Genomic DNA, 23,773 nt, shown 5'->3' on the forward strand with positions numbered 1-23,773 from the left:
AACTTTATTTTGTTTAACTTTGAGAAGTATAGTTCCAATTTCAACTAATGATGATGGAGCTCAAAGTTTCCAACATAAAAAAAATAAAGAATTCCGTTTATACAATACAATGATGATACAAATGTAAGCTCTTCGACGAATAAACATTTTATAAACCGAGAAACATAATTTTTCATAAGGTCACAAAACGTTAAATTCAGTTATTAAATTGACAAAACTAAGAAAATGCACGAAATCTGTTCTGCGACGCCATGTAAGTCTCAGAAGAGTGTATAAACCGTATTGAGGCCTTGTTCGCTTAATCCGGCAACATAAAAGGGCCTTCCGTTATTTATAATTTACGATGCTAAGTCCGAACGAAGATTAATGAACCGGTTTGAGGATCAAACAGATTTCCATGTAACCATTGAAAAAACGTAAAAGTTCTGTAGTAATCATAACAGGTTCTGATACTGAGATCAATCATTTTTTCCTAGTTACATTACCTTAATCAACCAAAAATATTTTGGAGCAAGCACAACAACCGTTTAATTGTTTTCTTAAAATTTAGGAGAGTATTGGTATACATTACTGATCGTTCAACGTCAAATAAAACACAAATTAATAATTAATTGTTCTCGAGTAGGATGTACACTTCTCTGCAACACATATGGTATGAATTATGTACCATTATAACAAATCTACTCGACAGGTCACCAATAGGTCCAAGAGGTCCTAAACTAGAAAAGACCAGTACCATTACTATGATCAATGGTGTGAATGCGTGGCGTATCATAGTAGGAGAAATCAGGGGGAAAACTCAAAACCTTATTCTGAATTTTATGAGATCAGTCGAGTTTTGTTAAAAAAAGAAAGCGAAAAACTCCAAGCTCTCCACGAAAAAATTGTCCCTAAAATTAGTTAAGTTGCGCTTAAATTCTCTTGCACTTATATGTTGCACTTCTAAAACAAATTTAGGACAGCAATTTAAAATGAAGTTGAGTCATTTTCGTACCCTCACTCCTATTTTTTAGGACTTAGGCCGCTGCTTTTGTTTGCTGTTTTAGGTTGTTTTGATTGGACGCTTTTTGCTAGCAGTGTATCAATTTCTTCTCTCATAATTACATTTTTGAGACAATCTATTTGGCATCCTGCTCTCAAAATTTCAGCTAATTTTTTCAGCAGTTCAAAAATGTACATGACCCTTATTGAGTAAATGTGATTTGATTTTCGTTCGGGGCACGTGGAGGTTGATTTAGGCTTATTAAAAATAATTATAGTAATTTGTTCTTTTTTGACTAAAGTTGCAAAATTAGGGTTTTATTGCTTGTTCCATAGACTAGTACGCCAAAGCTCACATTATGCTAGACATACACTTTGTATGTTGATAACAGTTGTTTAAAAGTTAAAATCGATCCGAGCCAGCAAAAAAGTACTGAGAATTTATTCAGTTTTGAGCAAAGGTTTTAATATGCTCGCCGACGTTCAGATTGGCATGCAATTCTATACCTAAGTATTTCAGTGATGATCTTTGTGTCAGGTATATTTCATTTATCTTTATTTGTTGCTGTGAAATTCACCGTCTGGCTTTCATGTTCACAAGGCAATTTTTTTTAAGTTCATAGTCAATTTGTTTTTTATGAGGTAATCAGTAACCAGGTCCAAAAATTGGCTGAAATCTTCAGTTGTTGATTCCATTTCTTTTTAACAACAGTATCGTCAGCGTATAAGGTCAAACAGTTCAGACTACAGTACTCACCTATGTCGTTTATATACACAAGAAAAAGAAGTGGTCCTAGTACCGATCCTTTTGATACCTCATACTCAACTTCTGCGAAATTGGAGTATACATTTCCTGAATTTACCTCTTGTGGCCTATTGCCTAGATAAGATTTCAAAAATTTTTGCATGTGACTCCTCAGTCCCAAGTTGTTTAGTTTGTCCAAAAAGGATTGTGTGTTTAACGGTATCGAACGCTTTTTAGAAATCGATGAACATAGCTTTAGTTTATGCAATACCATCCTCCCAATCTTGCCTGACGCTCTCAATTAGAAATACCAAGGCTTCAACAGTGCTCTTATTTGGCCTAAACCCAAATTGATTTTGTTTAAGAGTTTGAATTTTCCAGAAAATTTAGCATTCCTTCTAGAACCAATTTCTCAAAAGATTTTCCTATTGTTGGAAGCAAACTGATCGGTCTGTAAGTTTCAGCAATTAGAGGTTCTCCTTTTTTATACAGTGGGATAATTACGGTAAGAAGTTCGGGAAAACGCTGTCATTAAAACATTTGTTGACCAAATAGGTAGGAGTCGGAACAACAGCAAACTATTTTCCGGAGTATCAAATTGTTTCGTTCGTCATAATCTGAGCTGTTTTTGTTTTTCACGTTTTTGGTTGCCACAGAAAACTATTTTTCTGATTTTGTGTAGAAATCTGATATTGACGCTTGTAATTTGTATGTTATTTTTTTTCAGGACCCAGTTTATCAGCTATTTTTTTCGAATGGTGGTGAAAAACTGGTTAAAAGTTTCGGTCTCTTCCTGCGATAAAGTAGGTTGTTGTTGTTTTTAGGTGTCTCCTCCTAACATTTTGAAAGTATCAAGAATATTTTGTTAATAACCTTTACGTTCATAACTAAAAACGTTTGTGAAAAGTTTTTCCTTTTTTCGACAACTGTTTTCTTTCGCAAATTCCTAATTCTATTAAATCTCTTCTTATTGTCATTTTTGTTGCATTTATCTTCGATAAAGTTTTTGCTTTTTGCAGCAAGGTTTTTAACTGTGGTATCGATCCATCTCTTATGTCTGAGAGTCTTCGATTTCTTCTCTGGTACATAACGTTTTTTTTTCATCAATGATAGTTTGCTGAAATTTTTCAAATGCTGAGTCCCAGTCCAGGAGACAAAATTTGTCTTGGAAACATTGGGATTGTGTTTGAATTTCAATACTAGTTTTTCTAATACAAAAAGGTTTTCGAGAATAGCACAATTTCTGCAACACTCTTGCATTTTTACCCTGTTTATTTAGTTTCCTCATCTAGTTCAGTTTGAACAGTGTTGTGATAAGTTATTGTAGACTTTAGATCATCTAACTGCACTTTTTCTGAGCAATAAACTACATCAATTCTTGCTTACGAATTGATGTTCTCCCTGGTTAATGCTGTCAAAGACTTTTTGTTAAGATCGCACCCACCTAGGACATTTTTTAACGTAAAAAAATTTGCATTTATTTTTGAGTGATCAATATTTAAATCTCCACACATTAAATTCATCTCATTGGGCTTGAGTGTCGTTTTTTTCAAAAGGTTCTTCAAACGTTTTTGACAACTCGGCTAAACTTTTTTTCGGTTTGAGGTATACAACAGTCAAAACCAGATCTTTTCCATATTTTTTGCTTTCAATTTTGATTTATAGCAATTGACATTTTTCACTAGGAAATTTCTGCAGAACCGTTTTCACCACGTTTTCCCTCACAAAAATTGCAACTCCTCCTCCTTTTCCTATTTACCGGTTGCTTTTGTCAAGCAGCTGGTATCTACTAAGCGATAAACATTTGATGTTGCTGTCATCTTTGAGCCTAGTTTCGGTTAGGTATATAGCCAATGGCTGTGTTTCTGGTTTCGCCAAAAAAACTTCGAAATGGTTTAAAATTTTATAGACAGATCTAATGTTCTGCAATAAAAAAATATTTTAATCGTTTAAATCAGTGAGAACTCTTAACTGAATTAGAACACTTTTACCACTCTTTTAATGTAAAATGAAACTCCCTGTGCGTTCTTTTTTTACACGGTTAACAAATCAAAGAAAATGCATGGAGTTCATTTTACAGTAAACCAGCTTATAGGTTGATCTGATGTTCTAAAACAAAATATTATTTTTGATCGTTTTAATAAGCCAAAGCTCCTAACTGAATTAGAACAGTTTTACCACTACTTTATTGTAAAATGAAACTCCCATGAAAAAAAGATTTCACAGTTTAACTTTACAATAAACCAGCGGTAAAAGTGTTCTAATTCAGTTAAGAACTTGTACTAATTTAAACAAAAAAAATTATTGCAAGCTCTTCACTGAATTAGAACACTTTACCACTCGTCTATTGTAAAGTTAAACTGTGAAATCTTTTTTTCATGGGAGTTTCATTTTACAATAAAGTAGTGGTAAAACTGTTCTAATTCAGTTAAGAGCTTTGGCTTATTAAAACGATCAAAAATAATATTTTGTTTTAGAACATCAGATCAACCTATAAAAATTTGAACGATTTCAAAGTCTTTTTCGGCGCGAGAAGAAACACAGCCATTGGCTATATGCCTAACCGAAATGTGGTTCAAAGATGACGGGAAGATCAAATGTTTATCGCTCAGTAGTTACCAGCTGTTTGACTCAAACAACCGGCAAATAGGAAAAGGAGGAGGAGTTGCAATTTTTGTGAGGGAAAATGTCGTGAAAACGGATCTCCAGAAATTTCCTAGTAGGAACTGTCAATTGCTAACAATCAAAATTGAAAGCAAAAATTATGGAAAAAGTAATGGTTTTGACTGTTGTATACATCAAACCCAATACAAGTTTATCCGAATTTTGTCAAAAACTTTTGAGGTACATTTTGAAAAAATGACACTAAATTCAAAACGCATGCATTTAATGTGTGGAGATTTCAATAATGATCACTCAAAAACAAATGCAAAATTTTCGACGATAAAAACGTTGTCGGAGGGTATGATATTAACAATATGTCTCTGACAGGATTCACCAGGGAGACCACCAATTCTCAAACGAAAGTTGATGTAGTATATTGCTCACAGGAAGTGCAAGTAGACGTTCTAAAATTTAAAATAACTGGTCACTACAATGTTCAATCCAAACTAGATGAGAAAACGGAAGAAACAGGGTTAAAATGCAAGAGTACTACAGAAATTGGTCTATTCTAGAAAACATTTCTGTGTTAGACTTTAATCAACCCATGTAAGGAACAACGGGGAAATTTTGGTGACCAAATCGCAGCCTGTCATAGTCGCGGACACATGATATCGAGACATTATCATGTAAAAATAGTGAATATCATTTGCCTGAGCAACGCGAGCTAGTTAATCGCATGCGAAGGGGAAAAATTGAGAAAAAAATCTCGGCTTGGCGACATTTTATTGCCAACTCGCTCAATGGCAGGTAAGGGTTATTCAAAAGCTTTTTCTGATCAATGAGCGAGGAGCGCTACCAACGCCAGTCCCCATTTGTCGAAAAAAGGGAATAATGATGAAACAAAAAAAAGAGGGATGATGATGAATCTAAATATTTTCATTTTAGTTTTGAGATTATTGGTCCATGATACCGATTAGACAAAGATTGAGAAAGTTTTTTTAGAAATCCTGATCACCAGTCAGTTAATAAGTGAGTTTTAACTCTCTAAATCCAGATAAAATCACATTGGTAACACGATCTTGTAAATATTAATGTACAGCTTAAGGCAAGGGCGTCTTTCAAAAGTAATAACGCTGGATCAAATTTGTTATTTCTTATTATTTGAAATTTTAGGGAAATTATTATAAAACAAATCAAGCTGTGTTTGCAGTTAACGCAGTATCACATATGACTACATTGAAAACTAAACATGGTCAAAAATTATTTGTTATGTTTAATTGATTGTACCTTTGAATTCTTAAAAGGATCGCGTACGAAAAACAATGTGATTTCTATGGTATCATGTATGTTTCACGTATGAACAGAAAGAGTTTTCGACCCATTAATCGTTAGAAACAAACAAATAGAAGAGAAATTTTTGGGACACATTTTTCTGTTCGAGGTAAAAGGTAATTCTCTGGTTTTGCAGTTTTCTTCCCACAACACTGACGACCAACAAACTACTCCAGCACAAACACCGGAAAATTATCACATAACAGATGTAACGTTATTATAACACAAAAAGCAAATATAATCAATATAGCAAACTATAATTGTTGAAGTCCCTAAATTTTCAAAGAAATTAACGTTGTTTTTTTGCAACACTCCAAGAGGATCGCTAATATGTTTAACAAAAATTTAAAAGGCCAATTAGTTGATAAAATTCCAGGAGAAAAAAATTGTCTTCTACTGATTCCATTTGTAAGAGTGTGGGCTAAAAACTTATCAATTAAAATATCCCGCGTATTATAAAATTAACTTGACAGCTCTGGTAAGCAATCGGTTGAAACAAAAAGAATAGTTCTAAAAATTATCTTCCCCAAAATTTCTTCAAATTTCTTCCCAAAGTTCCCAAAAAGTTGTTTCTTTTTAACAGTGTCATGTTTCATTTCACCAAGAAATTCCAAACGAAAACCGTTTTTAAATTTACTTGTTCTTAATTAATTAATACTTTAGTTAATTGTTAAAACTAGTTACACAGGTAGATGGAAAAATCACTAATCATAACATGAAAGATAAAACATTTTTTGCCATTTCTTGAAATTGGGTTTAGGCTTACAAAGTTGTTTGAATTACACGATATTAGTTGTTTGATGTCAAAATTAGCTGGCCTCGACAAAATATACAATCAAAGAACGAAATACCATTTCAATAGTTTATAAGATCTCCAATTGACATCAAAAACGATGCATCCGATTTCAAAAAATTCTCAATTTAATGTTAAGTTGTTACCACTGAGGCCACTGGCTATCACATGCAATTTGGCAGGATAATCTGTAAATTTTCCCAATCTTTTCCTCAAAAGATACACGTGGTCACGTGACAGCTCTAGCTGTTAGCTCTTGACTTCTTTCGGGGGCTTTCAGGTCATCAATTGAGCTGACAAAATGTCAATGGACAGACAAAAGAGCAAGCATCTATCATCTACAACTAATGAGCAAAAGGCCATCGAATTATCCCCCTAAAATTACCCGCCCCTTTCACCACAAGATCTCTAATACCCCCCCCCCCCCCCATACAGTTCTATTCTCTGCTTCAATACCAGCTCTAAAATTCTCCCCATGCTGTATTGTTAATGTATCTGCTTTTTGATTAAGCATATAATTAAGAGGTCAATGGGTTAAAGTTATTGAATCTGTCACTTGATTGTAACTTTGTAATTGGATGTACAGGTTCAGCTTAAACCTTATGTTCCCCATAAACTGGGCACATATCCTAAGATTCCGCCTAGAGTATATCCAAAAATTTGTAACATTTTTCTGGTTCGAGAAAAAAAATTAGTGAAGATGAAGATTGGTTTCAAGGGCCAGCGACCCCCCCCCCCCCCATAGAGCTGAACGGTCGAGCAGAAAGCCTGATCACCAATAGGCAATCGTAAATATTTCCTTAAAAAAATTATTTGGAGAATTCTATAACTAACTTTTGTGAACCGGGACTGACTTTACATACCAGGAAAAATTGGTCTGTTATTAACCACTGCGCTTTAGTTGAACTATGAGGTAGTGGTCAGGTAACAAATATTTCCCCTGCAAATCAACTGTTACTCATTTTTTTAACTTCCTTTTGTGTCACCACAGTACGAATTGCCATATTCATTGAATACCAAATTTTTTCAATCTCTTAAAACTACTCTTGGGTGTGGATCAACCACAACTGTCCAAAAAAGGAGTGAATGCACGTTGACATATTTTTACAGAATGGACAATCTTTCTGATTTTAAAGCTGTTGCCTTGAAAATGAATTGCATTTTCCGGTTTTAATAATGAACAGAACAAATCATTTCAACAAAAAAAACTAAATAATGACTACAGGTTCTTGTCAGTGCAACCACAAGTACCGTTTTAGGTATTTTCTCATATCAATAAGCATTATCAACAAATTTCATAGGGCCGATAGTATGATTTGTCTCCGAGAACTTTATTTTTCTCTGGTCGATGTTTGATGTTGGATGCAGAAAGTAAGAAATAATGAGCCAGTTTTGAAGGTGGAGAAAATCCTGACAAAAGAACGGTCACATGCAGAAATATATCAGTTCGGAGAAATTATCTTTGCAACCAGTTCAAAGAAATTTTAGAATAAAGAAAGGAATTTTTGGATCTAAATTATTCTTGTTTTCCTGCTTAAGTTTTTTTAGGGCGGGACTTTTCGAGAAAAAGCCTGTTTCGATGGAAACATTTTCATCGAACCTATAATTCAGTATTTGCTTGTAGAAATAAATTGTGGAAATTTCAAAAACTTGTGATGTGATCTTTATTTTGTCTTGAAAAACAAGCAAATTAAACTTCCTTTGAAAAAAATCCTAACTTTATGAACTAATTAATGACCACAACACAAAATTGTTACAAAGTTGTTTGAAAGCGTACAAAAAAAAGTTGAATAAAGACTGTTGAATAAAAAAAAGTTAAATTTTTTGATCCCACGTTTTTATATGTTACATTGAAAAATCGTAATGGAACCAATTTTAAAGCTTTTTCATAAAAACAAAAATCAAAAATCAAGCTAAAATATAAGATGCTAAATACATTCAAACATTTTTAATCATAATTTTTTTCCGATTTCTAATTAGCACAGCTTCTTTTGAAATTTGTTGAAGATTTTTTTTTATTGGATTACTGCTCGCATTTATTTAGCAGCTAAACTATAAGCTGCAAAATACATTCAAACATTTTCATTCATAATTTTTCCGATTTCCAATTATCATAGCTTCTTTTCTTTTGAAATTTGTTGCAGACTATTTTTGTATTGGACTATTGCTGCCAACAAAACTCAAATATACGAATTAAGATCTAAGTTCTAAACAATAATCAAATACATAAATTTTTCAACAAATTTCAAAGGAAGCCGTGATAATAAGAAAACGAAGCCGTAATAAATAAAAAAAACTATGAATGAAAATGTGTCAATGTATATAGAAACTGTTCCATTTTGAAATTTTTTATGAAAAGTTGTTCAAATGGTTACATTTTGACATTTCAGTGTAATATATTAAAACTTCAAACCACAAAAGGTTCAAACGGTTAACCTTCTTTTTTATTCAACAGATTATTACCTCATTTTGGATTCCATTTGACATATTGTACGCCTTCAAACAATTCTGCAACAATTTTGTGTTGTGGGCATTATTTAGTTCATAAAGTTAGGAATTTTTTCCTAAGGAAGCTTAGGCTGCTTGTTTTTCAAGACAAAATAAAGATCACATCACATTTTTTTCAGAAATTTCGACAATTCAATTCTACGAGCAAATACTGAATTATAGGTTTTATGAAAGTGTTTCGATAGAAACAGGCTTTTTCTCAAAAAGGTTCAACCTAGAAAAGATTTAGCAGGAAAACAAGAATAGTGTAGACGAAAAATTGCTTTCCTTTTTCTAAAATCAACTTGCACTGGTTGCAAAATTAATTTTTCCGAACTGATTTATTTCTGCGTGTGACGGTTCTTTTGTCAGGATTTTCTCCGGCTTCAAAACTGGGTCATTATTTCTTACTTTCTGCACAGCGAAGTACAACGAACATCGACCAGAGAAAAATAAGTTTCTCGGCGAATAATCATAATATCGGCCATTTGAAATTTGTTGGTAATGCCTATTGATATAAAATGGTACTTGGAGTTCCACTGACAGGAACCTGTAGTCAATATTTAGATGTTTTTTGTTGTAATTATAGGTTTTAATTATTATTAAAACCAGGAAAATGCGATTCATTATCAAGGCAACAGCTTTAAAATCAGGGAGAACGTCCAATCTGTAAAACTATGTCAACGTGCTTTTACTCCTTTTTGGACAGTTGTGATTGATCTACAACCAAGAGTAGTTTTAACAGATTAAAATTGACGACCACATCACTTTTTTTTGAATTTTTGACAATTCGAGAAAAAAAGAATCAAAGTGTGCGAACGTATTCAGCGACTTGAAAACATCCATTTCGCCGATAATTTTTCCAATATAGCCGGAAGATAAAAAATTAGAACACCCTTAAAAGTGGTGTTATTTAGGAATTGGCGATATTCTGGCCACTTATACTAAAAGGCCAATCATCTGCCATAAATTATAGCCAAAATCTTCCAGGATAACTGTTGTTGGAAACAAAAACCTTAAAAACATATTTCTCTTCCCTACCCTTGAACGGTAAAAACAATTTTTCAGACTCCTTTTCAGTGTTTTTTGTTAATTTCATTTTAAAAAAGTTTTCAAAAATAGAAAGAGGTGCTCTTCGGAGAAAAAACGCTTAAAATTGTTTACCAGTTAAGTATAAAAATACAGAACAGTTCTATTTCAAACACAGAAATTGAAAATAGGAAAATTGATAAAAGAAAAAACTATTGCTAAAAGATTGTATCTGATCTTTTTGAATAAAGATCTCATTGACATTTTTATTATTTTCGTTGTTTTACATCTGTGCTAAATCATATTATGGGTCGGAAATTAAAATAAGCCGAATGTATTGAATCAAACAATAAGAACACCAATCAGTACGCACTAAATTGTTGTTTTAACTTTCAAACTTGTAGTTTGTTATGAAATTTATACCAACCATTCTTTTTCGTTCAGCCAGCTTTGCCAATTGGCATGTTTTGCAGAGATTCACAAATGTTGCGTTTTATAAAGCGCTTAGAAAAACTGCATTAATTTTTGAGATTCTTTCAATATTTTTATATTCTCCAGGATAAGATGATGCTAAAACGTTGATTCTTTAAGATTTTTTGTGCTTTTTTACGCATGAATATTACTTTTTATGCATCAAGCGGTTGATTTTCTTTTATTTTATTTAAAATTTACGTTGTCAATATTTTTTACATATTGTAAATAAATATGATTGAAACTTTTACTCGATTGTGATAATGATAAAACAAAATTTTCAAGCTCTTGTATATATAATAATATCAAAAATCTGAAGAGAAATTTTTATCAAAATTCCCGCTAATAAGTAAGTTTTAAGCAAAAATACTTTAAGGTTTACGATAAAATTATTATTCAGTGGTTTCGGTAGATCATGATGACTTGATTTAAAGATACAATATATAGGAGGTCATTTCCAAGAATTCAAAAGCATCGATTTATGCTTTGTGTCTATACGCGATTCAAAAAATATTCCAATTCCAATAAGATGCAGAGGTCTTTCGACTGGAAAATGCTTGTTCGCCACTACAAATTATTTCGGGTTGTCAAAAACTGTAACTTCGGGTCATTATTTATTTGTATAAATATATGTATATATATATATATATATATATATATATATATATATATATATATATGTGTATATATATATATATATATATATATATATATATATATATATATATATATATATAAATATATATTAATATATATAATATTACAATTTTTGCTCGGTTTACCACCCACAGGTCACACCCATAGTTCAAAAACCACACGAGGAATTTTGCCTGAAGTTTTCAAAACAATCACATTTGTAAACTTGGAAGGGATGGATGTTGCTAATGATTCTTTGGAACTAAAAGTAGTTATTCCAAAAAAGAATTTCTTCGGCAAGCTGCATTAAGAGTTGGAAAAGCGAGAATCATATCAGCCGCTAATTTTGTTTTACCTAAAAAAATGTACGGCGTTTTGTAATTATTATATGTGAATTATTCTTCATGGAATAATTTTCATTTTCACTATAATTTATACATACGACAAATTAGTCAGCTAAAAAAGCTAAGGAAATTTATGACAATACTAGGTGATACTGTGATCAAATTGAGATAAAATTTTAGACAAAAGTAGTTTTTCATTTTGTTTTATTTAATCGATAATCTGTTCTGGTAAATGTCAAGCCGCTTTATTAGTGAGCAACATTTGATTGGAGCGTTTTTTTTTTCAAATTGACATTTTTCACTGACTTATTGTTCTTTGTTTGAATGAGTAGTTTTCATAATCAAACATAAAATATAATAGCATAAGTTGGGCTGGATTGCCGATTCTATTTGTTTCTTTCTGTTGGAAGTTTTGCCACAACATATTTCAGTCATAATTTTGAAATATAAACATTTAATTAGACACAGCTGGAATCACAATAGAAAACGATTATTCTGACTCGGATTAACACTCGGTTGGTGTCCCATTTTTTCACCCCTATTCATTTAACCCCCTATCATTTAACCCCGATTTATTCACCCCTGTATCATTTAACCCCTCTATCTTTTAACCCCACTATCATTTCACCCCGATTTTAATCCCTATAAAATAAGGATTATTAAATTAGCAATAAAATCATTTGGTCATGCCTCGCGGGCCATGGCCATGCCTCAGCGGCCCGTGGGACTTGATATGAAACTATCACAACCGAACGTGGGATTAATCTATCCACTTAAATATGACAAAACATGCCTTTAATGTCGACTGCTAATTAGCGGGATGAAATGATAGAGGGGTGAAGTGATAGCGGGGTTAAATGATAGAGGGGTGAATAAATCGGGGTTAAATGACAGGGGGTTAAATGAATAGGGGTGAAATGAAGTAGAACCCACTCGGTTATAAAGTTTCAGTCAAAGTTTTAGTTAAAATAATTTTAACAGATTTTCCTCAATTATATTTTACGAAAACCGTATAAACAAGAGGCAGATTATTGGTTCAACGAGATTTAAAAACGTTGTTCTTTCACGATTTCATTTTCAGGTCACGAAAGCTAGTTTTGGTATATGGCACTATTTGTATACCAACAAGCGGTGAAACGCTTTTCCCAGTACAAAAATAATCTATATAACAACAACAACAACAACGCTGAATACTCAATATGTACCGACATGTAAACTAAAAAAATAGTCAGAGACACTAGTTTAATTTTGTATTCAGATAGAAGTTTTTCACTTTTTTTGTGGGGGGGGGGGGTGTGGTGGGGATGATAAGGGTACGATTAATCCCGTCTTTAAATATGCATTGGTCAGTGGGCTCTTTCTTAATCCTCTAATGCCCTCGGGAATCAGAAAGGGTATTAGACTATTTATCCCCTCTTAATTGACAAATAGGTCAAGGGTCGATTAATGAATTCCCCACTCACTTCAGTTCCCGTCTAAAAATTTGATCACTCCGATGTGATATGATCCACATTCTGTCATGAAAATTGATGTGGCATCAATTAAGTGTCCATTTAAAATAAGTCAATTGACTGGATCTTTTCTGTTTTTGTAAGTCTGAACTTAATTTCTATTTTTTCATGTACACTTAAACTTCACTTTAAAACCCAATTAGTATATTTATAAATGGTGCAATCAACCGCATAGAATATAAGTTTTAAAGGAACCCCTATAGTTAAGTCTTTCGATTAAATTTCGACTCAAAGAGCTCTTCAATTGCACAATTTCTGTGACAATTTTCATTGACTGCATTTGAGACTTAAGAAATGTATATCAAAAATCAAAATCTTCTATCAATACTGGAATAAACATTCGCTTAATATGTATAATGTGGAGAACTCTTGCATTAGAGGACTTAGATTCTAAGTTTCTCATCACTAATGCAACATGGAAACGGATAAAGTAGAATTGTGGAAAATGACAAGTTATCGGCTTATTTATGTTCCAAGAATTCTATAAGTGAGGGTAGTTGTTTATAATCTATTGCGATAGTTAATGTACAAATTAGCAACATTAGTTGAGATCAGATACTTAAACTGTTAAGCCTAAACTCTAAATCTGACCAATAGACAGAACTTTTCAACTTCGTAAATGTACTGCTTAATTTTTCCTTTAATTCTGAAACCAAAATGGCTTTATTTCAGGAAATGTCGAAAATTAGTTCAGAAAACAGGCATGTTTGTTTGTTTAAAAATGGTTTTAATGCTTCTCATGACAAATTATGTGCTTAGAAGAGTCTAGTCTATCGTTCTAACGATGCTAAATCAATCTATGCCCGAATGCTGTGTTTGAATCCCTTAAAAAGTGCAGATTTGTATAAAAAATCCGTGAAAACGCGAACTTTGACCCCAAGTATCTCTCAAGGTCCAAGAGTTAGGACCCTAAAAGGGGGGTCGGCAAACTCCCTGGGGCAAGTCCTACATCATGGTGCCACTAACAAGTACTAGTTTTCTGGAAAATTTTAGAAGTGCTGGCGTACGGCGGAACCTGACTCTTAACTGCTATCACCAAAATATCTTGGATTTGTTTGTCTGCTACGTTTCATACCGCAACCATTGTAAGCATAACAGCCAACAGTGATGCCCCTAATGTATTTAACCCATTAGCTATCATTTAGAGTCTATATAAAATTTTTATGTTGTATTATTTTACGATAAACCAATTTATACAAGAATTTCCCGCAAATAGTGCTAAATTTGATGAATTATGTCATATGTACACGCTTTGTGTTGAATTTGGTTGAATGTATTTGCTATGGTAAAGCAAACAAGAGTCCAATAAGTTATCCCAAAGCTAATTTCATATGCATAACTGATTTAATTATTTTAACACGGAATGATTACGATTTAACATAGATATTAATCGCGTTGTGCTTTAATAATGTTTATAACATATTCTGTTTTCGCCTATAAATTTCACAAGAGTATTAGGTTATGTAGTTCCTCATTTTTAACAGTGCAATGTTATTTTATTTATAAATATCACTATGAACCTCAGAACATTTACTCAATGTTTTTTTCAGTAAATCGAGCAGATTTCCATTATTTAGTCTTCCTAATGTTCATAAAAAGTTACATAACGCTAATGATGCTGATTTCTGTTGTTTGTGGTATAGTTCGTGTCATTTTGGAAGTTTCATAGCCTTTAAATATCAAATGGAACGTTGCGAACTTTAATTGTTGCGTAATTTTTACCGTTGACTTGCGTGAAGGAATTTTTGTTATATTGTATCCTGTCCAATGAAAATATCATGTGTATACAGTTTTTCAGAACAACCATGGCTCTCATAAAGAACAGTCGGCACTAAGAAGTCTTGAGATTAAATTTATAGAAGATACTTATTAAAAACACAGTCCTTTTAAATCTTTGTTTTAACGAGCCAGGCTCCGTAACGGTGTAATTCACTTCAGGAGTTTTTTAAATCAGCAGTAACATTTTGGTCCGCCGACCCGAACATTGAAAATGAACAATTTTGAGCAATTGAGATTGAAAAAATTTTGCATTATTTGACTTATTTTTCTGAGAAGACTAATTCGATGGCAGAATTATTCGAAAAACAGAAGTTCATGATTGAAAATCAATGTTCTTGTTTCAAAATGTTAAGGAAGTTTCTAAATACGGAGCCGAATTCGAGCGTTATGTCCAGTCAATCCAGTTCTCCGGCTCCGAAGAATTCATCAACTTCACTGACGCGCAGCGAGGCGACTGCTGCACTATATCAATGCCACTTCAAGAGAAACAGCTCAAGGCCAGAATGATTGCAATTCCTATTCCCCGGGAAGGTGACGGCGGTTTCCCATGGGATTCTCGACAAACCGATGAGTTAGCAAAACAATATTTTGTGAAAATGCGGAAAGACGACGAAGCAGAAGTAAAAGCTTTCGTGAAATTCAACCAGGAGTACTCAAAGTTGAGAAATAGACGGGAAGACGTTTTCCGCCTACTTAAGGGCAACTACCGTCTCCCACGTTTTCAGCAGGAAGTGAACAACTATTTCATTGAAGGGGAAGGGTTACAGAAGTTACTGGACAAAGTGGAAGAAATATTCAAGGAAACGGAGTTCTCCAAAGACGTAAAAAGACGAACGGATGAAAATCGTTAGCGGTTAGAGCAGCATAGGGACACAATTTTGAAGCTTATGCAACATCGAACTGCTACCAAAACAAAGTCGAGCGAAATATTTCGATTTGAAAATGAATCTGTCGTGTCTTTCACCTCTGTTCATGGTGGCCAAGGTATTGGAGGCTCAAAGACAGCAACAAACGTACATTCGTCTGGTAACACTGATAGCATGAATCAGCCAGAGAGGATCAGTCAAGAGACAACTCTCCTTCTTCCCCAAAAGGAGCTTTCAGCAAGTCATATCATCACGCAGAGGGTGAAGCAATGATGAAAATGAAGCAAAAGGAAAGACGACAAGAAGATGTCAAAAAACGCATGCAGCTCGAGAAAAGAAAACTTTAGCTGCAGTCTGAACCAGCGCAAAGAAAACACGAAGTAAAAATGCGACTACTTGAAGAAGAAGAAGAACTTCGCCTTATGGAAGCGGAATTTGGCGATGTTGAATTTAATTCAGCAGGTCAGAAGGCGTCAGATTTCGAACCAAACGTCGAGGATAACGATTGTAACAATGTTGAGCCAGAGAGTGTTGAGCTAAGAGAACATGTTATGCATAACGAGGCCTCAACCTACAGCACACCATTGCTTTCAAGAATCAGCAAAAGAGTATATGAATGGGAAACAGATGTTGCTGTTGGCAACTTCATCAAGTCATCAGGAGAGATGAGTCCATTTGCAACGCAGACAAGGGTTTTCAGCCAACTCTTCACAAGTCCTGAAAGATCGGTAAGATTATCAACTCAATTCACCCCTAAATCATAAATTATTGGCTATGGTTTTTCATCTTTTCATCAACGTAGCTTATCTAAACTGAAGATGCGCGAATTCGTCCGCAACACTCTGGAGTGGCCGGAATGGAGTGGAATGTTTCTCTCAATGATTGATAGCAGTCCACTCATGAACGACGAGAAGATGGGTCATATAAAAGGCTTGGTCAAAGGCAAAACAAAAACAGCCATAGCAAGACTCGGGTTCTCAGGAACCATGTATCAGCAAGCTTGGAAAACTCTGCAGAGGAAATTTGGACAACCAAGTTTGATTGTTTCAACTCAATTAGCAATAATTCAAAGCTTCCCTGCTATCAAGCATCACGATTCACTAAAATTCATTGAGTTTGTAGACTCAATAGCAGCGTTTGTTGGAATTTTTCAGCAATTTGGTTATTCGAATAACCTTTTCTCAAGCAGCAACTTGGATACTGCAGCAACGTTCCAACTGAAATCAAAAGAAGATGGTTTGCATTTGTGGAAAGCCCCATCAGGAGACACAAGCTACCCAATTATTTGGAACTGAACGAATGGTTGCAAAAGGAGGCTCAAGTGCATGAGCGCTTTGTCAATAGTTCTCCAGTTAGCAGTAACAGTAGTTTGACCGATAGTAACTCTATTAATCGATGGTCAAATGATAAAAGAGCTGATGCCAAGAAAAACAAGCAACCTCAAGATTCTTCGATCAATGCATCGAACAATTCTACGTTCTAAGTTGAGTTCAAAATGTTCAATCGACAACGACAGCCACTGAATTTGGAACTGCAAAAAGTTTAAGACAATGTCGGTAGACGAACGCAATGCTGCAGTTAAAGAGAAAAATTTATGTTTTTCTTGCCTAGGAAAAAAACACTCAGCAAAAAAATGCCAGAAATCAAGAAAGTGTGGAATTGATGGCTCTGATGAAACACACAACAGATTGTTGCATCAGAAAATGAAGCAACAATTTAGTGCAGAGAAACCTAAAGACAGTACGAACCTGACCAGCAAAGTTGAATGAGTATTAGATCTCTTGCAAATTGCAAGAGTACGAATTTTCGGTGAAAACAGACGATTCCAAGATACACTTGCAGCATGTTACACCGGCTCAACACAAACGTGGGTTGACGAGAAAATTGGATATAACTGGCGAACTAATCTCATTCAACGTGACCGGAATGCATGGAACTCAATTGACGACCTGCAAGTTAGCTCAGGCCAAAATTGGACCGGTTAATTCAGCAGAACAGAGCTGTCTCCAGCTAACTGTTAACAGTCGAGAGTCAATGCAAGTTGGCAAAAACTGTGTATGATCTTTGCGAAATGAAGAAAAGCTATCCATATTATCAAAAAGTCAAAGTTATCTTATGCCAGAACGCTTACGAAATAAGTAGACCGCTAGAATATAAAAATAGTGGACGTAACAAACCATGGGCAGTCAAACTTCCACTTGGTTGGACAGTTAGTGGACCTTTGCCGAAGAGAGATCTGAAAGTGTGTGATGCTTCTTGTAAATTACCAAATCTGGAAGATTTGGAATTGGCTGAAGATGTCAAAAAGTGGTGGGATATGGAATCCTATGGAACTTTGATAGTTGCCAATCAATGAAGCAAAGAATAAAAAATAGCGGATAAGGTTTTGAATACAACGGTGAAGTTTAATGGAGAGCTTTACGAAGTAGGAATACTTTGGAACGGAAAATAAGAGTGATTGAGCAACAACTATTCATCAGCTCTCGGACAACCAAAATCACTACGGAGACGACTCAATTCGGACGAGCAACTACTCGACAAGTACAACGCGACAATTCAGTCTGACTTGGCCAAATGTTATTTCTTTTCTTACGAGTGAGGAGCTGAAATCAAGTAATCAAGGCGTCTGGTATATGCCTCATCATCCTGTGCTTAACCCTAATAAGCCGGATAAAAAGAGGAAAGTTTGCAACGCTGATAGCAAGTTCCGTGGATTTTCCTTGGATGACACATTGCTAGCAAGACCAGATTTATTAGCCAACTTAAAAGGAAACCTCGCTAGATTCCGACAGAAACCTTTTGCTTTAAGTGCAGACATTGAGGAGATGTTCTTACAAGTAGAAGTACGAGCTGAAGATCGAGAATGCTTACGTTTTCTGTGGCAAACTGCAGACAAGAATATTCAGACATACCGGTGCAATCGTCACATTTATGGAGTCAGATCTTCTCCAACGTGTGCAAACTTCGCGTTGCAAAACTGTGCGCGGGATAATGCAGATGATTTTGTTTTGGCGAGTCATGTCGCTCAAATCAACTTTTACATGCACGACCTTCTCATATCTGTTGTCACAAAGGATGAAGCGATTATCCTCAAGAAGGATCTCACGGACATGCTCGCTAGAGGTGGATTAAAGCTCACAATGTGGACCAAGAATTTCGACGAAAAAAATGAAAGCGAAAAAGCACTAACGATACTTGGGATGGAGTGGAACAACGTTACTGACACGCTGAAAGTCTGCCGAGGACACAGTTTTGAGCCAAAACCGCACTGGAGGCAACGGAAAGTCTTATCAGTAGTCTCCAGTGTATTTGATTCTTTGGGATTTTTAGCGCCTTTCGTTATTCGAGGCAGGATAATCCTGAAACGTAAATGGCAAACACGTGGTCAACAGTTGGACTTAAATATCAGCGACAATCTAAATGACGACTTCCACAGCTGGGTGCCTGAGCTCAACGTCGGAGAGCCATTTGAGGTACCACGATGGTATCGGACAACTGATGAAGCAGTAAAAAACGAACTTAACGTTTCAGTTATGTTTCAGAAGACGCCCTTTGCGCGGTGGCGTATACTGTGAGTGAAAACTCAGCTCAAGAACGTTATGTATCATTTGTTATTGGTTAAGCTAGAGTCGAGCTCCTGAAGCACCACACGATACTGAAACTAGAACTCGTGGCTGCGCTAACGGGAAAACGTTTAAAGAACGCTATTCTCGCAAAACATAAAATACATTTCCACCAAGTGTTCTTGTGGTCGGACTCAATCCACTGGATACGATCCAGCAACGAGAAGCAGCCAACAATTGTTGCCAACAGAGTTGCTGAGATTTTAGATACTTCTACGGTAAATGAGTGGCATCACATACAAGGAACAAAGAATGCAAGCGACCTCGGAACTCGCGGAATTAGTTTTGAAGAACTAAGCAACAGTGACTGGATTGAAGGCCCGGACTGGTTAAAGAAACCGGTTTTTCTGGTCTAAGACAATCATCATCCGGCAACAAACGAAATTGAAGAACATTTATGTTTTGTAAACGAGAAATCGAAAGAGACAGTTTTTCAATGGCAACGTTTCAGTCAGTTTAGCGATTACGACGAACAATCACTTACATCTTAAAGTGGAAATTGATTGAGAAAAACAGTTGAACTTTTGTCAAAAACCGAATCGACGGTTTGGAAATCAGTGCAATCTGAACTATTTCCAAACGAGAAGAAAGCGCTGTTAGCAGGACAGGAAAATCCTTCCAACAGTAAAATTATTTTTTGGCTCCAATCATTGATGCCAAAGGTGCACTACCAGCCAAAGGAAGATTACGGGGAGCTAAGATGAATCACGAGTCAAAACATCCTATCATTTTGAGCTGTCGTTATTGGGGGGTTGAACTTTATCTCAATCATGAACATCAGCTGTACCACCATGAAGGCGTTGAATATCTCCGCAGAATGATTCAAAAATGATTTTGGATTATTGAGCTACAAAATGCTCCCAGATCAGTGAAAAACAATTGGGTGACGTGCAGAAGACATGCCAGTGCAATTTTACCCCAGATGAGTGATGTACCTCAAAGAAGAGTTGAGGCTCGATTGCAACCCTTCACAAACTGCGGAGTAGATTGCTTTGGACCTCTAGAAGTCAAGCTCTTCAGAAGAACTGTAAAAGAGTGCGTATGCTTATTCATTTTTCTTGGTGTGCTAGCTGTCCACTTCGAACTTGTTGATAGGCTAAACACAGCAGCTTGCCTGGACGCTATCAAATGGTCTTTCAATCCTCCAGGGGCACCTCAATTCGGTGGTGTTTGGAAAAGACTTGTCAGATCTTGCACAAAAGCTATGTATAATGTGCTCAAAGAACAGCTAATGAAGAAAGATTCACTCCGCACAACACTTTGCATTTTCGAACAATTGATGAAAGATCTTCCGATAACAGCAGCGAGTGGAGACATCGAAGACCTAGTAGCATTAACACCGAATCATTTCCTTGCTGGAAACCTGAACGTAACTTGGCCGAATCTGTTGTTCTCTGGTAATCCAGCCAGCTACAGACGACTATACAGAGATCAGCAGAAGCTGTTGAATGACATCTGGAACAGAGGGACGTCAGAAGACTTACCTTCACTGCAGCAGAGGAACAAATGTTCAAAAGAAGAACTCATCATTCCAAATGTTGGAGATTCGGTCTGGCTAATTGAAAAGGACGCAAACAATTCAACAATCCATTCGGAAAAATTTTGGAATTATTCACTGGAGATGAGAACACAGCTAGAGCTGCAGTGGTCAGGAGAGCTAATGGAAACTACAAAAGGGCAATTGCCAAATTGATACCAGTTGATAGTGATCGCAAATGAATTAATTTTGAATGTAACCAAAAACTGGGCCGGCTAAGTTGCGATCAGATCAGATACTTAAACTGTGAAACCTAAACTCTAAATTTGACCAAAACAAAGAATTTTTCAACTTCGTTAAATTTACCGCTAATTTTTCCTTTAATTCTGAAACCAAAATGGCTATATTTCTGGAAAAGTCGAAAATTAGTTCAGAAAACCGGCTGCTGTTTGTTTAAAAATGATTTTAATGCTTCTCATGACATATTATGTATGTGCTTAGAAGAATCCGGTCTATTGTTCTAACTATGCTAAATCAACCTATGCCCGAATGCTGTGTTTAAAAAGTGCAGATTTGTCTAAAAAAATCCGTAAAAAAGCGAACTTTGACCCCAAGTATCTCTCAAGGTCAAAGAGTTAGGACCCTAAAAGGGGGTTGGGCAAACTCCCTGGGGCAAGTCCTACATCCTGGTGCCACTCACGAGTACTAGTTTTTCGGGAAATTTTTAGAAGTGCTGGCGTACGGCGGGAACCTTTTTTTTAACTGTTATCACCAATATATCTTATATTTTTGTCTGCTACGATTCATATCTCAACCATTGTGAGCTTAAGAGCTAACAGTGCTGCCCCCTAATGTATTCATCCCCCTTATCTAACATTTAGAAGCGATGTAAAAATTTTATGTTGTATTACTTTACGATAAAATCAATTTATACTAGAAATTCTCTCGAATGGTGCTAAATTAGATGAGTTATGTCATATGTACATGGTTTGTGTTGAATGTGTTCGCTATGGTAAAGCAAAAGAGAGTCCGATAAGTTATCCCAAAGCTTTACTTTCGAATCCATAACTGATTATATTATTTTAACACGGAATGGTTACGATTTAACATAAAAAGGAATCTCGGTGTGCTTTCATAATGTTTATAACATATTCTGTTTTAGCCTAAAAATTTGACAAGAGTATTAGGTTATAAAGTTCCCCCATTTTTTAAAACTACAATGTCATTTTATTGAGGCAAATCACTATGAACCTCAGAACATGAAAGACATTTGTTTACTCAATGTTTATTCAGTAAGTCGAGAAGACTTCAATTATTTAGTCTTTTTATGTTCATAATTAGTTACATAACGCTGATGATGCTGTTTTCTGTTGTTTGTGGTATAGTTCGTGTTATTTTGGAAGTTTTATAGACTTTAAATATCAAATGGAACGCTGCCACGTTTAATTGTTGCGTAATTTTACCATTGACTTGCGTGAAGGAATTTTTGTTATATTGTATCCTGTTCAATTTAAATATCATGTGATTACAATTGTTTAGAACAATCACTGCTCTCATAAGGAACAATTGGCACTAAGAAATGTTCAGATTAAATTTATAGAAGATACTTTTTGAAAACGCAGTCCTTTCAAATCTATATTTTAACGAACCAGGCTGCGTAACGGTGTAATGCACTTTAGTATTTTTTACATCAGCAGTAACAGCAGAAATTCACTAAAACTTGCGATATATCATGAGAGACTTATAACTGAAAAGTCATGAATAAGGTAAAAGCAGTGTCATAGGTATGCATTTTTGACGATATTTTGCAGTATCTTTATTCTGAATTCATGGCTGAGAATTTTAGTCATGCAATCACTGTATTTTTTCACAAAAAAAATCATATCTTACTCATCAAAAACCGGATTACAAATTACATTTCATTGTCTTAAGCTTAAAGCAGTTAAATCAATTTTTTGAAAGAAGAAAACTTTGAGCAGTGCGGTTAAGCATCTGGACAAAAAAAATTTAAAAAAAACTAACAGTTCTTAGCCTCAATAATGCATTTGACGGAAATCTCAATATGTCGTTGGTTTTTTTCATCTTTTATAACCTTTCATCTAGTATTCTAAAATGCTGATCAACAAACTTGTGGCCCCAAAAATTTTGTTCTAAACTAATTCCTTACTTATTTCTCGACAAAAACGGCAGAAAAACAAAAAAATAATGGCAACGCAATCATTTTAAAAAGTTTAAAAATTTTAGGTATTGATATTTGATGAAAGGAAGATAAATAGCAATATAAAGATGTGCCTGATTTTGCAGATTCAGCTCGATCAAACTTCAAGAGAAACAGACTAAATACTTTATTAACTAATAATCAGGTAATTTGCAGATAGAGTTTCAAAAATTTTTGTTTTTTATCTATACAGTTGTCGAAAGTTATGAGGCATGTAGTTCTGAAAACTGCTAAACAAGGCCCAGCCAAACCTTTGGCGGCGACTTTTTTATGGTTTTTTTGACACATTATTAAAATTAGTTCAAATTTCCGTTTCAAAACTAGAAGCATCAAACTTGCGGTGAAAGCGAGGCATAGCAGGTAAGACTTCATAAAAATGTCTTTTAATGCTTCTCATGACATATTATGTATGTGCTTAGAAGAGTCCGGTCTATCGTTCTAACGATGCTAAATCAATCTATGCCCGATTGCTGTGTTTAAATCCGTTAAGAAGTGCAGATTTGTCTAAAAAATCCGTAAAAAAGCGAACTTTGACCCCAAGTATCTCTCAAGGTCAAAGAGTTAGGACCCTAAAAGGGGTTCGGCAAACTCCCTGGGGCAAGTCCTACATCTTGGTGCCACTCACGAGTACTAGTTTTCCGGGAAAATTTTAGAAGTGCTGGCGTACGGCGGGAACCTGTTTTTTAACTGTTATCACCAATATATCTTATATTTTCGTCTGCTACGTTTCATACCTCAACCATTGTGAGCTTAAAAGCTAACAGTGCTGCCCCCTAATGTATTCATCCCCCTTATCTAACATTTAGAAGCGATGTAAAAATTTTATGTTGTATTACTTTACGATAAAATCAATTTATACTAGAAATTCCCTCAAATG

At 34.9% G+C, this 23,773-nt stretch overlaps 1 protein-coding gene across 1 annotated transcript in view; it reads right to left on the reverse strand.

The window, feature by feature from the left end:
- LOC142352898 (uncharacterized) overlaps positions 1–23,773 on the reverse strand; it is a 69,134-nt gene that overhangs the window by 20,172 nt on the left and 25,189 nt on the right. The gene's annotated exons all lie outside the window — the stretch shown is intronic.

Source organism: Convolutriloba macropyga, chromosome 14, assembly GCF_964194025.1.
Source record: "Convolutriloba macropyga chromosome 14, txConMacr16.3, whole genome shotgun sequence".
Taxonomy (NCBI): Eukaryota; Metazoa; Xenacoelomorpha; order Acoela; family Convolutidae; genus Convolutriloba; species Convolutriloba macropyga.